Source organism: Helianthus annuus, chromosome 4 (genome assembly GCF_002127325.2).
Source record: "Helianthus annuus cultivar XRQ/B chromosome 4, HanXRQr2.0-SUNRISE, whole genome shotgun sequence".
In the NCBI taxonomy this organism is placed as follows: Eukaryota; Viridiplantae; Streptophyta; class Magnoliopsida; order Asterales; family Asteraceae; genus Helianthus; species Helianthus annuus.
The window spans coordinates 115,408,965-115,421,631 of record NC_035436.2 but is presented as its reverse complement, the minus strand read 5'-3'; positions in this window follow the sequence as shown (position 1 = coordinate 115,421,631).

Here is a 12,667-nt window from a genome sequence, read left to right as displayed (position 1 = left end):
CATAAATCGAAAGAAAGGATTCTACCCGTACGATATATCAGAATTGACAGAAATCGAAAGAAAGGAATCTACCCGTACGGAATTTATAACTTAATCTTAATATGGAATTTATAATCAAGAATGACATACTTGTATCAAAACGACATAAATTGAAAGAAAGGATTCTACCCGTACCCAACGGACATAAATCGATAGAAAGGAATTCTATCCATCCAGAACTTATAACTTATAACTTAATCTTAATATGGAATTCTTATATTCAAACGACATAAATCGAAAGAAGGGATCTTTTATAAAAACAACATAGATCGAAAGGAAGGAACCTATCCGTACCTTAAAATTTCCAAGTGATGCTACCTTGTTTCCAATTGTAGATTCATACGGACAGAGTTTAGCTTACTGATTATCCTCTTAACCTAATTTGCACACAACTAGGTAATTAACTAATACAGCTTTTACGATAACTCACGAGATTAAACCTTCACAACAATTAACAAGTGCAATACTTCAACTCATTTATCGAATTATCGACAAACGACAAAGTATAATACTTAATAATTCGATCGGATTCACAACGAATAACAGAGCATAGTCCGAATTCGAACAGCACTCAACTATTCAAGTCGAAATCACGATGAACAATAAAGTATAAGCTCAATTTTGAGTAGCACTCGGACAATCGTCGGATAGTTATAATCGATCGGATGTTGAATCGTAATAGCAATCGAGTTATTACCCTGATTGCGGCAGCGATTCGAGATCGGTGTGTGTTGTTGGACTGTTTCGACGATATCTCAGCCTACAGAGAGAGTTTTCTCGTCGTTCAAGTGCCCAATTTCAAGTCCCAGACTCCTCTATTTATACCCGAAATTTGACCCTGTCGCGTAGCGCGAGGGGTACCCCTATGGTCGTCGCGCTACGCGAGGGGTAACCTATTTTCTAGAGGTAGCCACGTCCCTAACTAGGCTTGCTGAGTCGACGATTCGGCCAATAGCATTTAGACAACGTTTTTATGAAGATAATCGTCAACTAGGTTTTACCCCCCCTGAGTTTTAGGGGCCCTGATCCTGATTCTGATGATTCTGAAAATTTTAGGGTTGGTGCAGAATTACTTGGGTGTCTTAATTAGGGTTTTCTAGTGGTTAATGATTTTAAATTTAGGGGCATTACATATACCCTGCGGATGGAATACACACTAGGATCTTTGAATCCTACATTCCTAAATCAACCTTTGTATTTAACATTGTCCTATTCTATGCACAATAGGTCAAAACGCTCCACAACCTGTCTGCACATTCAAGAACTTCATGGACTGTCGTCCAAGCACTTTCAGTGGCACCGAGGGGGCAGTGGGACTCCTCCATTGGTTTGAAAAGCTCGAGTCGGTATTTGAGATGTGTGAATGACCTGAGGCTCGCAGGGTCAAGTACGCCACTGGCACGTTGGAAGGGATTGTGCTAACCTGGTGGAACGCGCAAGTTCAGATCCTAAAGTTGGCAGCTGCTAACGCCACACCCTGGGAAGATTTCAAAGAACTGATCAAACGAGAATACTGCACGCGAGACGACATCCACAAGTTGGAGGATGAGTTATACCACTTAAAGATGACGGGGTCAGAGATTGAGGCTTACACGAAACGATCAAACGAACTGGCCATCTTGTGTCCAACGATGGTGGACCCTCCAGTTAAGCGCATTGAGTTGTATCTCAAGGGGCTTGCGCCAGAGATTCAGAGCCACGTGACGTCGGCTAACCTCAACAACATCCAAGACATTCAGCGTCTTGCTTATCGACTCACCGACCAGGCAGTGGAAAAGAACAAGCTGCCAAAACGCATCAGTGCTACCACTACTACTGTTACTACTTCTGCTACTCCTAATGACAACAAGAGAAAATGGGAGGGGGATTCCAGCAAGGGATCAGTTTCTGTTCAGTCTCAAGCACAGCAGCGCAAGACAAATGACTACCAGAGTCCGAATCAGCAGTCATCAGGCGGTCATGGGCAGAGTGGATATCGGGGGACTCACCCATGGTGTAGTAGGTGCAACAAACACCACAGTGGAAGATGTCGCAGGGAACGTTGTCAAAGATGCTTCAAGATGGGTCATGAGGCTAAGGATTGTAGAAGCTCACGGCCAGCAAATCAGAACCAGCAACTCCCACCGCCAGCTCCACAGAACCAGCAGCAGCAGCCACAGCGTGGAAACCGGGGATGTTCCAGTGTGGGGCTGAAGGCCACTACAAACGTGATTGCCCCCAATTGAACCCGAACCAGAATCGCAACAACAACAATAACCAGGGCAACGGGAACAACAACAACGGGGGAAACAAAAACAACAATGGCAACGAAGCTCGGGGTCGTGCTTTTGTGCTGGGTCGGGGCGACGCAATGAATGATCCCAATGTGGTTATGGGTAAGTTTCTTCTCGACGATATTTATATTACTGTCTTATTTGATTCGGGTGCTGATACAAGTTATATGTCCTTGAAAATGAGTAAACTGTTAAAACGTACACCAACACCCCTAAACACCAAACATGTCGTAGAGTTAGCAAATGGTAAAAGTGTAGAAGCCGCACATGTAATCAAGGGTTGTAGCATCATTTTAGCTGGTCAGACCTTCTCGATTGATCTTATACCCATAGTTTTGGGTAGCTTCGACGTCGTCATCGGTATGGATTGGTTATCCCAACATCACGCAGAGATTTTATGCAAGGAAAAGATCATTCGTATTCCTCGCTCTAGTCAAGAACCTCTCGAAGTTCAAGGCAACAAGAGTGGTGCTGTGGTTGGCATGATCTCTTTCTTAAAGGCGCAGAAATGTTTACGAAAGGGGCACACTGCAATTCTGGCACTTGTCACTGACGCATCAGCAAAGGAAAAGAAGCTGGAGGATATTCCAGTTGTACGTGACTTTCCTCAGGTGTTTCCTGAAGATTTACCCGGTTTACCGCCTCACCGCCAAGTCGAATTCCAGATTGAGTTAGCTCCTGGAGCAGCACCAATAGCCCGCGCACCGTATCGTTTAGCTCCAACCGAACTGGAAGAACTGTCGAAGCAGTTACAAGAGCTCTTGGAAAAGGGCTTTATTCGTCCAAGCTCATCACCTTGGGGAGCTCCAGTACTTTTCGTGAAAAAGAAGGATGGCACTTTCAGGATGTGCATCGACTACCGTGAACTGAACAAGGTGACGGTGAAGAACCGTTATCCTCTTCCGCGCATAGACGACTTATTCGACCAGTTGCAGGGGTCGAGTTACTACTCCAAGATAGACTTGAGGTCAGGGTATCATCAGCTGAGAGTCCGGGATGAGGACGTCTCCAAGACAGCGTTCAGAACTCGCTACGGTCATTACGAGTTTCTAGTTATGCCATTTGGGCTTACGAACGCGCCTGCAGTCTTCATGGATCTTATGAACAGGGTGTGCAAACCCTATCTTGACAAGTTCGTCATTGTTTTCATCGACGACATTCTGATCTACTCCAAGAGTCAGGAGGAGCACGAGCAGCACCTACGATTGATTTTGGAACTTCTTCGAAAGGAGCAATTGTACGCCAAGTTTTCTAAATGCGACTTCTGGCTTCGTGAAGTCCACTTTTTAGGCCATGTGGTGAACAGGGATGGGATTCATGTCGATCCATCCAAGGTAGATTCGATCAGGAACTGGCCTGCACCGCGTACACCAACGGAAATACGCCAATTCTTGGGTTTGGCGGGGTATTACAGACGATTCATCAAAGACTTTTCGAAGATCGCGTAGCCGCTCACACTACTGACACAGAAGGGTGTCACCTACCGTTGGGGAGGTCCCCAGGAAACCGCTTTTCAGTACCTAAAGGATAGGCTTTGCAGCGCACCTATTCTCTCACTGCCAGAGGGCACAGATGATTTTGTGGTTTATTGTGACGCATCGATACAGGGGCTTGGTTGTGTATTGATGCAACGGGATAAAGTTATTGCCTACGCTTCTTGTCAACTCAAGGTTCACGAACGGAACTACACGACGCACGATTTAGAGCTGGGAGCTGTTGTTTTCGCACTTAAGATATGGCGACACTACCTGTACGGTACCAGGTGCACGATTTACACCGATCACAGGAGTCTCGAGCATATTCTTAAGCAAAAGGATTTGAACATGCGTCAACGAAGATGGGTTGAACTTCTGAACGATTACGAATGTGCCATCAAGTATCATCCAGGAAAAGCCAATGTTGTGGCTGACGCTCTCAGTCGGAAAGACACTCTACCTAGGCGCGTACGAGCTTTGCAGCTCACTATTCAGTCCAGTCTTCCTGCACAGATACGAACTGCTCAGATCGAAGCATTGAAACCCGACAACGTCAAAGCTGAAGCCTTACGCGGCTCAAGGCAACGAATGGAGCAAAAGGAAGACGGTGCCTACTATCTAACGGGGCGTATTTGGGTCCCACTCTATGGCGGTTTACGAGAGCTTGTGATGGATGAAGCACACAAGTCCCGCTACTCAGTACATCCAGGGTCAGATAAAATGTACCACGATCTCAGAACTACATACTAGTGGCCTAGCATGAAAGCCCACATCGCTACTTACGTCGGCAAGTGTTTGACTTGTGCAAAAGTCAAAGTGGAGTATCGGAAACCAGCAGGCCTACTTCAGCAACCCAAGATACCACAATGGAAATGGGAAGAAATTTCCATGGATTTTGTTACAGGCCTACCCAGATCCCAGCGTGGGAATGATACTATATGGGTAATCATGGATCGACTCACCAAGTCTGCACACTTCCTGGCAATAAAGGAAATGGATAAGTTCTCCACCCTCGCAGACGTCTATCTTAAAGAAGTTGTTTCGAGGCACGGGGTGCCCACCTCCATCATTTCGGATCGCGATGCACGATTTACGTAAGAGCTATGGCAAGCGATGCACAAATCTTTCGGCTCACGGTTAGACATGAGCACAGCGTATCACCCTCAGACGGATGGGCAGTCTGAGCGAACGATCCAAACTCTTGAAGACATGCTTCGGGCATGTGTTATTGATTTCGGCAACGGCTGGGAAAAGCACCTCCCTTTGGTGGAGTTCTCATACAATAACAGCTATCACACCAGCATACAAGCCGCTCCATTCGAGGCATTGTACGGGCGTAAATGCCGGTCACCTCTCTGTTGGGCAGAGGTGGGGGATAGTCAGATCACGAGTCCGGAGATTGTAGTGGACGCGACAGAAAAGATTGCACAAATACGACAACGCATGGCGGCAGCACGCGACCGTCAGAAAGCATACGCGGATAAGCGTAGGAAGCCTCTAGAATTTCAGGTCGGGGACCGGGTTTTACTTAAAGTCTCACCCTGGAAGGGTGTGGTACGTTTTGGCAAACGGGGCAAACTAAATCCGCGGTATGTCGGACCGTTCGAAATCATTGAGAAAATAGGCAAAGTAGCCTACAAGCTAAACCTACCAGCTGAACTTGGTGCAGTTCACAATGTATTTCACGTGTCGAATCTGAAGAAGTGCCTGTCAGATGAGACCCTCGTAGTTCCTTTTAAGGAACTCACTATCGACGAGCGGTTGCAGTTCGTCGAGGAGCCAGTTGAAATCACGGACCGGGATGTTAAGGTCCTCAAAAACAAGAGGATCCCTCTTGTTCGAGTTCGTTGGAACTCCCGTCGTGGCCCAGAGTACACCTGGGAACACGAAGACCAGATGACAGAAAAGTATCCCCAGTTATTCGAAACCAATACAACCACTACTGAGGCCGAAGCTACTACCGTGGAATTTCGGGACGAAATTCCAGATCAACGGGGGGAGTATGTGACACCCCAGGAAAACCAGTGAACGATGCAACCTATCTAGCTTCCTCAGTGGGTACATACCAAATTTTGGGACGAAATTTCTTTTAAGTTGGGGATAATGTGACAACTCGAACTTTCGACTTTCACTTTCGCATTTAATGCACATTGACTTTGACTGTTTAAGTGTTTGACTTGATTGACTTGTAATGTACACGTTGTGATATAATAAAGTGTCTTGTGATTTGCATGAGAATGTGTTTGATTGTATAACTTGAAATCTGTAGATAAACATAAACTGTTAACACTTGAACAACCCGACTAAACACAAGTGTGTTTCGCCAAGCACAACTTCACGAATCAGAGTTGTGATTCGCCAAGGACCACTCAACGAAACAAGCCTGTTTCGCCAACTCAGTCTCGACGAAATAGAACTTGATTCGCCGGCCCAGATTCGTTGAGGCCCAGCTACGGGCCCAGTACGGTAAAACGCATATATTAACACACACAGACTTATGTTCGATACTTTTTGGCAAAACAAGAAAAACCTAGAGCTTTCTCAGTGTGACGGCAACCTTGAAGCCCTCTAGATCAATCCCGTTCTTGCTTTCATCTATTCCGGTTAGTGTGATTAGCTCCGTAAATTGTTTTGTGTGTTTATGTCATTGTTGACAATGATAAAGTGTGTATGATTGATGACGTTCTTGTGAATCGGTTATGAATGGTATTGATCGGCTATCATGTTTTGTTCGGATTGTTTGCATGATGTATTAGGGATATCTTGTAAACAAGTGTGGATTAAATCATTAGTCATTGATGTGTATGGAATCGGCTAGCATATGTGAACCGGATAACGTACTTTGTTAAATTATTAAACTAGGGTTTGGGATAGACACGAATAACGAATCGTAACATGATGATTAAGTGGTTATATGTTGAACGATTTGTGTATGATTACTGATTGATGATGATCATGATGGATGTTCTTGACGGCTGTTTTAGATAGTTAGGGTTTCTGTGATTAAATCCGTAACTGACTTGTGTTGACGTAACTGCTGCCTTGACGAAATAGAATGTTTGACGAAATAGATTGTTTGACGAATTAGAATGTTTGACGAAACTGGATTTGATTCGCCAAGGGGGTTTGACGAAATAGAAGAAGTGATTCGCCAAGGGTTGTCAACGAAACAGAATCTTGTTTTGTCAAAAGGGTAGTTGACGAAACACATTGTGTTTCGCCAACCTGTGATTCGTCAACTTGGTTAACTGCACAGTAACTTAGTTAGACTCTGTTAGAAGTTAACTGTATTAACTAACTGCTGTTAAGTGATGAGCATGACTTATGTGATAACAGTTACATACTAGTACTTCTATGATTATACCTATTCGTGAACAACTTGGATATAAACTGATTATGCATACGTACATATTTAGGACGTGATTGATTTACTTCGAGCACATACTTAGCATACCGAGCAAACCTAAGGTGAGTTCACACAGCCAAGGCATGGGGTTCCCGGGTGGGATGGGATTTGATGAATTATTGTGTATACTCAGATGATAGAACCTAACGATAAGATACGGCTAGACTAGTAACACTTATTGAACTGATCTTCGCACACCTGCCAAGGGTTGGCCGCGATATTATGACTGACTTCGCACACCTGCCATAGGAAGGCCGCGAACTAAATTTACTAATCTTCGCACACCTGCCTGGGAGGACGCGATACGAATAAACCTAGTCTAGAACACTTGGGAAAACCATCCTCTAATATCTTCGCATACCTGCCTGGGAGGCCGTGATGGGAACTAATACGATACATGACATATTGAACGAACATACTACTACTCACACTATACTAAACCTGAACTATTAACTGTGAACTCGCTCAACTAGTTGTTGACTCTCTGCTGCATGCCTTGCAGGACCTTAGGTACTTATGGAGCTTGCACTAGGAAGGAGCAGGTCATTGTGGAGCACAGATCATGACTACTATGTTTAACGTTTCGAATAATTGAACTTATGATTTATTTTGGGTTTACATACTTATGCTTCCGCTACTTAATTATGTTTGGCTTAGAACATCGATTGTATTGAATTGGGTTGTGCGAACTATCTTATTTATATTATGCTATGTTCAATATGATTGATGGCTTGATCCTGGTCATGTCATGCCTCCAAGCGGTGGTACTCCGCGTGTGGATTTTAGGGGTGTGACATAAGTGGTATGCAGTGTAAAAATGTTTTCGTGAGAGCCCTAGTGATCATAGTCTAGACTCGAGAAGGAATCCTAGTTCACTATGATCAGAGCTCTGATACCAAGCTGTCACACCCTGGCTTTGCGGAAGCGTGGGTTAATTTGGTTTGACTTCTTAATACCATAGCTTAATAATAACAAAGCTATATGAAAGTAAAACCATGCAGATCATCCATTGATTTAAGTTTTAAAACAAAAGTAACATAACATTGTCTTAAGGCGTTGACACATGCAACGGAAATTACAACCTAACAACATAAAACATTGTTTGAAAGACGCAACCACAAACTTAAAATAAACTCCGTTTAAGATTTGCGACTCGTCCAGGTAAAAGTCGCAATCCTTAAACGTGGATGATCCCATACTCTAACGCAGCGTAGCATACCGTGCCAGATCTTTAGTTCCCTGAAATACATGTAAGTTGGAAAAATCAACAATAATGTTGAGCGAGTTCATGTGTAGTTAGTAATAAAACCTTTGTAAGTATAAAAATCCCTGGTATGTAGCAAATAAGGAAAAAGAGATCACCAATGGTTTGCAAGGCCATTGATATGTGTGATGTGCAGTAGGAAGACTCAAACCTAGCGGATTTTGCGTTGGGCACAAAGTCACCCCGAGGTCCGTTCTGCTGGGCATGGGGCTGGGCTCACTACACCCAGATAGATCTACCGCTACTGTGCCTCGGTCCTACTCTGAGGATTAATGGCCTTCAGTTCACGCCTACCCACTCACATGATCTAAATAGTAACCCTCCTTACGCTAATCATACCATGTGTAAAGTACTAGTAAACATAGTAACATGTATTTCACCCCCGTAGTTTAGAAAACTGCAAACAATAAGAGAAAAGGGGGACATGAACTCACTGAAGTGCGTCTCTAAAAAGTATCTCCCAGAAAATCTGCTGTGCGACGACCTACACGTACTAACTCCTATTAGACGGACGGCCGTGCCTTAGTTTAAGGTTTAATGTCTTAGGGAAATAGATAGGCAACTATTTCGTAATTACACTTCGCAATTACTTGGTGAATATATTCCTTCCCAAGGATGAGGGTTTTAATACATGTGCGTTTCGTATATCTTCGAAATATATTATTAAGTCTCACTTAATAAAATATATTTTATTCCATTTATCCAAAATACTTTACTTCCAAAATATAAATATTTTTCCCAAAAATATTATATTTTATTCCACATAATTTTTCCAAAATAATGTCCTTTATCAAAATACGCGTTCAATAGTATTTTCTGAAAATACGTAAGTTACGTTGTAAAGTACGGGTGGTAACAATGATTACCGGTATAACTTAAATATTTATTGAAGGCGTTCGTATTATTTTGGAGCCGTGAATATTTGGTAATATTATTTTTACCCTAAAAATAATATTTACGTAGTTCACAAAATAATCACAAAAATTTACACAAGTGTTGTTATGAAAATATATATTCTAAATATATATTTTAACAAGTTTTATTTTGTGAAAATCCCACCTCCGACACTCAGAAATTTTGTAATAAAATCATGGCGAAATTTATTTGGGAAAACAAGTTAAAAATATATTAATAACACTTGTGATAAAAATATTTCCAAGTGTTAGATTTTTGGAAAAATTTCGCCAGAGTTTCCCCTGTAACTGGAGGTGGCAACGCTTTCAAGCGTATCATTTTCTTTTATAAATTCAAACAAAATTTTCTCAATCAACAACAAACAATATTCCAACATCATACTAGTTCAAAAATATCACAAACACATGAACTTGTGGGTTGTGTAAAAGTGTGTAGTAACTTCCCATTATTTTTAATAGATCTTTCTACTTTTATAAATGAAACCGGTTTCTCGAAAATCTTATTTTTACAGAAAATGCATTTGTATATCTTCTAGTCAAAAATTACAAAAATAATTCTTTGTTAAAACTTTTTGTTACACAAGTGTCTACACACTTGTGTGTTCACAAAAATCACCTTTGTTTAGGAAAGATCCGGCTTTAAAAATATGATTTCATTTGACATTTGGTTCTTTGAAAATACCACTTGTAGATCTTTAGATCCACTAGTTTAGAACACTCTTTCATAAGAAAAATTGTTTTTACACAAGTTCATGTTTATGTTCGAAAGGGTTCGTCATCTAATAACTTTACGACTTAACATAAGGCTAGTTCATGTTTCGTGAACATAATCTAGCGTGGTTTGATGACGATCCATTCCCATACTAGCAATCAACAACAATAAATAATCATAATAAAACTAGATTTATAAGTTTTACACTATTATTTACTTATTAACCACTTTGTTTATTTATTTTTTTTTTGTAGACTTTAAACTTGATCTCTAGTGTTTATGATTTTTGCCCGTTAAATCTTTTATTAACCACTTTAGAATAGAACAATAGGGTGTTTAGAGTCACTTACTACTAGCTCAAGGCTAGGGAAGAAACTAGTCGAAAAACGTGTGGTTAATAGCGTTCTGGTGAGGTCCTTGTGATTCCGTAAGCACCGGGTCTCCTCGTATGAGCTCTAATACACTTAATAGTATGTAAAATGGAGAAATAAAAAAAAATGAAAGTGGATGGAATGTTGCTATGGTTTCAGCCGTGAGAAGCAAGGAGGGAGAGAGAGTTGAATTTTTGGGTTAAGTGTTATGAATGAATGATGGACATGTGCTTGTTTTTTATAGACAATTCTCTACAAATTATCCAAAGGATATAGTGTTACCAAGATATGGAACAATGGAATTATAATAATCAAATAAGGACATTTGTGTCACCTAAATGGTGACCGATTGGTTATCATGGGGGAAGGGTTGGTTCAAATCTAACTAAATGAATAAGCATTAGTTAGTTAGTTAGGACCCTATGTTAGTTACTAGAGTGTAGTGTCTTGTGGCGGGTGTTAGGGTATTCGGGGACCCTAACCGGCTCAGAAAAAGAGAAATAATGTTGATGGCAATATTCTTATGTCCCGGGTTAAGTCCGGTTGTTCGGTTGGATATTGATCCGTTAAAGTGCTTAATAAGCATTTAAAGTGTCGTTATTATTATTTTTAGTGACACAAAGAGTTCCCGACACTTTAGAAAGTGTCTAGTATTATTTTTCCGCGTTTTTGCACTTTACTAGTTAGCTAAAATGCTGAATTTTTATATTAAAGTGCAGAATTTGTGTTTAAATCATATTTTTGGCACATCCGGTCACTATAACTATCACCTAGTGACACAGTTCTACAACCCTCATTTCCCTACACTCTCTACTAGTGTAGTAAACTATCCTTGGCTCATACAGGCCTTAGAGGCAGTGTCTGCCTGATGCTGGTATATCAGCATGTTTAATGCGTTATCTGTTCATTGTGCTATTGTGCTTTTGTGCATCAAGTTTGTCACTAAAGTACTGTATGTAAATAATAGAGTGACAGCAAATAAAGTATGATGCAAGTATGTGCATGTATCGGTATTCAAGCAGCAGTTTAACCATAATTGTAAGCAAGCACAGTAATTAAGCAGTAATTAAATATTAATTAATTCGTACGGATACCTGATTTGGTGAGGGTTGTCACACTACATTCTTCTTAACAGGTTTCTACTTTGAGCATTCAACTACTTCAGTAGAATGGAAAACAGTATCTTTAAATTTTTCATTTAATTCTAAAAATAATTTTCTTTTCTCATTTTTCTCCTTTTCATCATCAGTTTTATCATCACAAACTTCAATTTTGACCTTGTCAACATTTGTGACATTGTCACTTATCGGAACAGAATTGATCGGTTTTGGACATACAAGATTTGGTAATGATGATGAAGTCACAAAGCCTTTCAATTTCTTTTCAAGTTCTTCAATTTTGTTCCTTGAATTCTCAGCTTCTTTTTCAAGCTGAGATATTTTCTCAAGATGAGAATTGATTGCCTTTTCATTCACATTTTTGTTCTCTTCAAGAACAGATTTTTCATTTTCAAAAACTCTTATATGATCTTGAAATTCTGTTTCTTTTTCTTTTAAAACTTTATTTTCTAATTTTATCCAAGAAACATTTTCATTTTCAACTTTAATTTTTTCAAAATCTTTTTCCAATTTCAATTTTTCATTTTTAAAATTTTTGATCTCCAATGTCAAACTCTCCACATCCTTCAAACAGTTTGACATTGTCTTCTTCGAATTTTTCGCATTTTGAGCACACAGCTTCACTTTTTGAAATTTCATCTTTTTCTTCTTCTTCATTCTTTGAAATATCCTGTGTCTCTGTCTTGTATATGCCTGCACAAAAAATTTTAACAAAATCAAGAGGATTCATATATTCATCAATATAACAACCCCTCTTAATATCGTATTTCATAACATTTTTTGCTGCAAGACACACAGAGATTCTTTTTCTCATTTCAATGATTACATCCAAATTTATCTTTTCTAAATCTTCTTTTGTTTCATCCATTAACTTCCTTTTTCTTGATTCTTCATCACACTTGTGTAATTTAAGTTTATTGATGAAATCTCTTAAACCATAGCGTGATAAACTAGAATCCCATTTCAGTTCACGCAAAAATTTATCCCATTCCAAAGATAATGCATCAGCAAATTTTGAAATTTTTTCATCATTTGAAAATCTTATCCCATGTCTTTCTAACTTGTCAATTAACTCATTAAACCGTTTTTCCAACT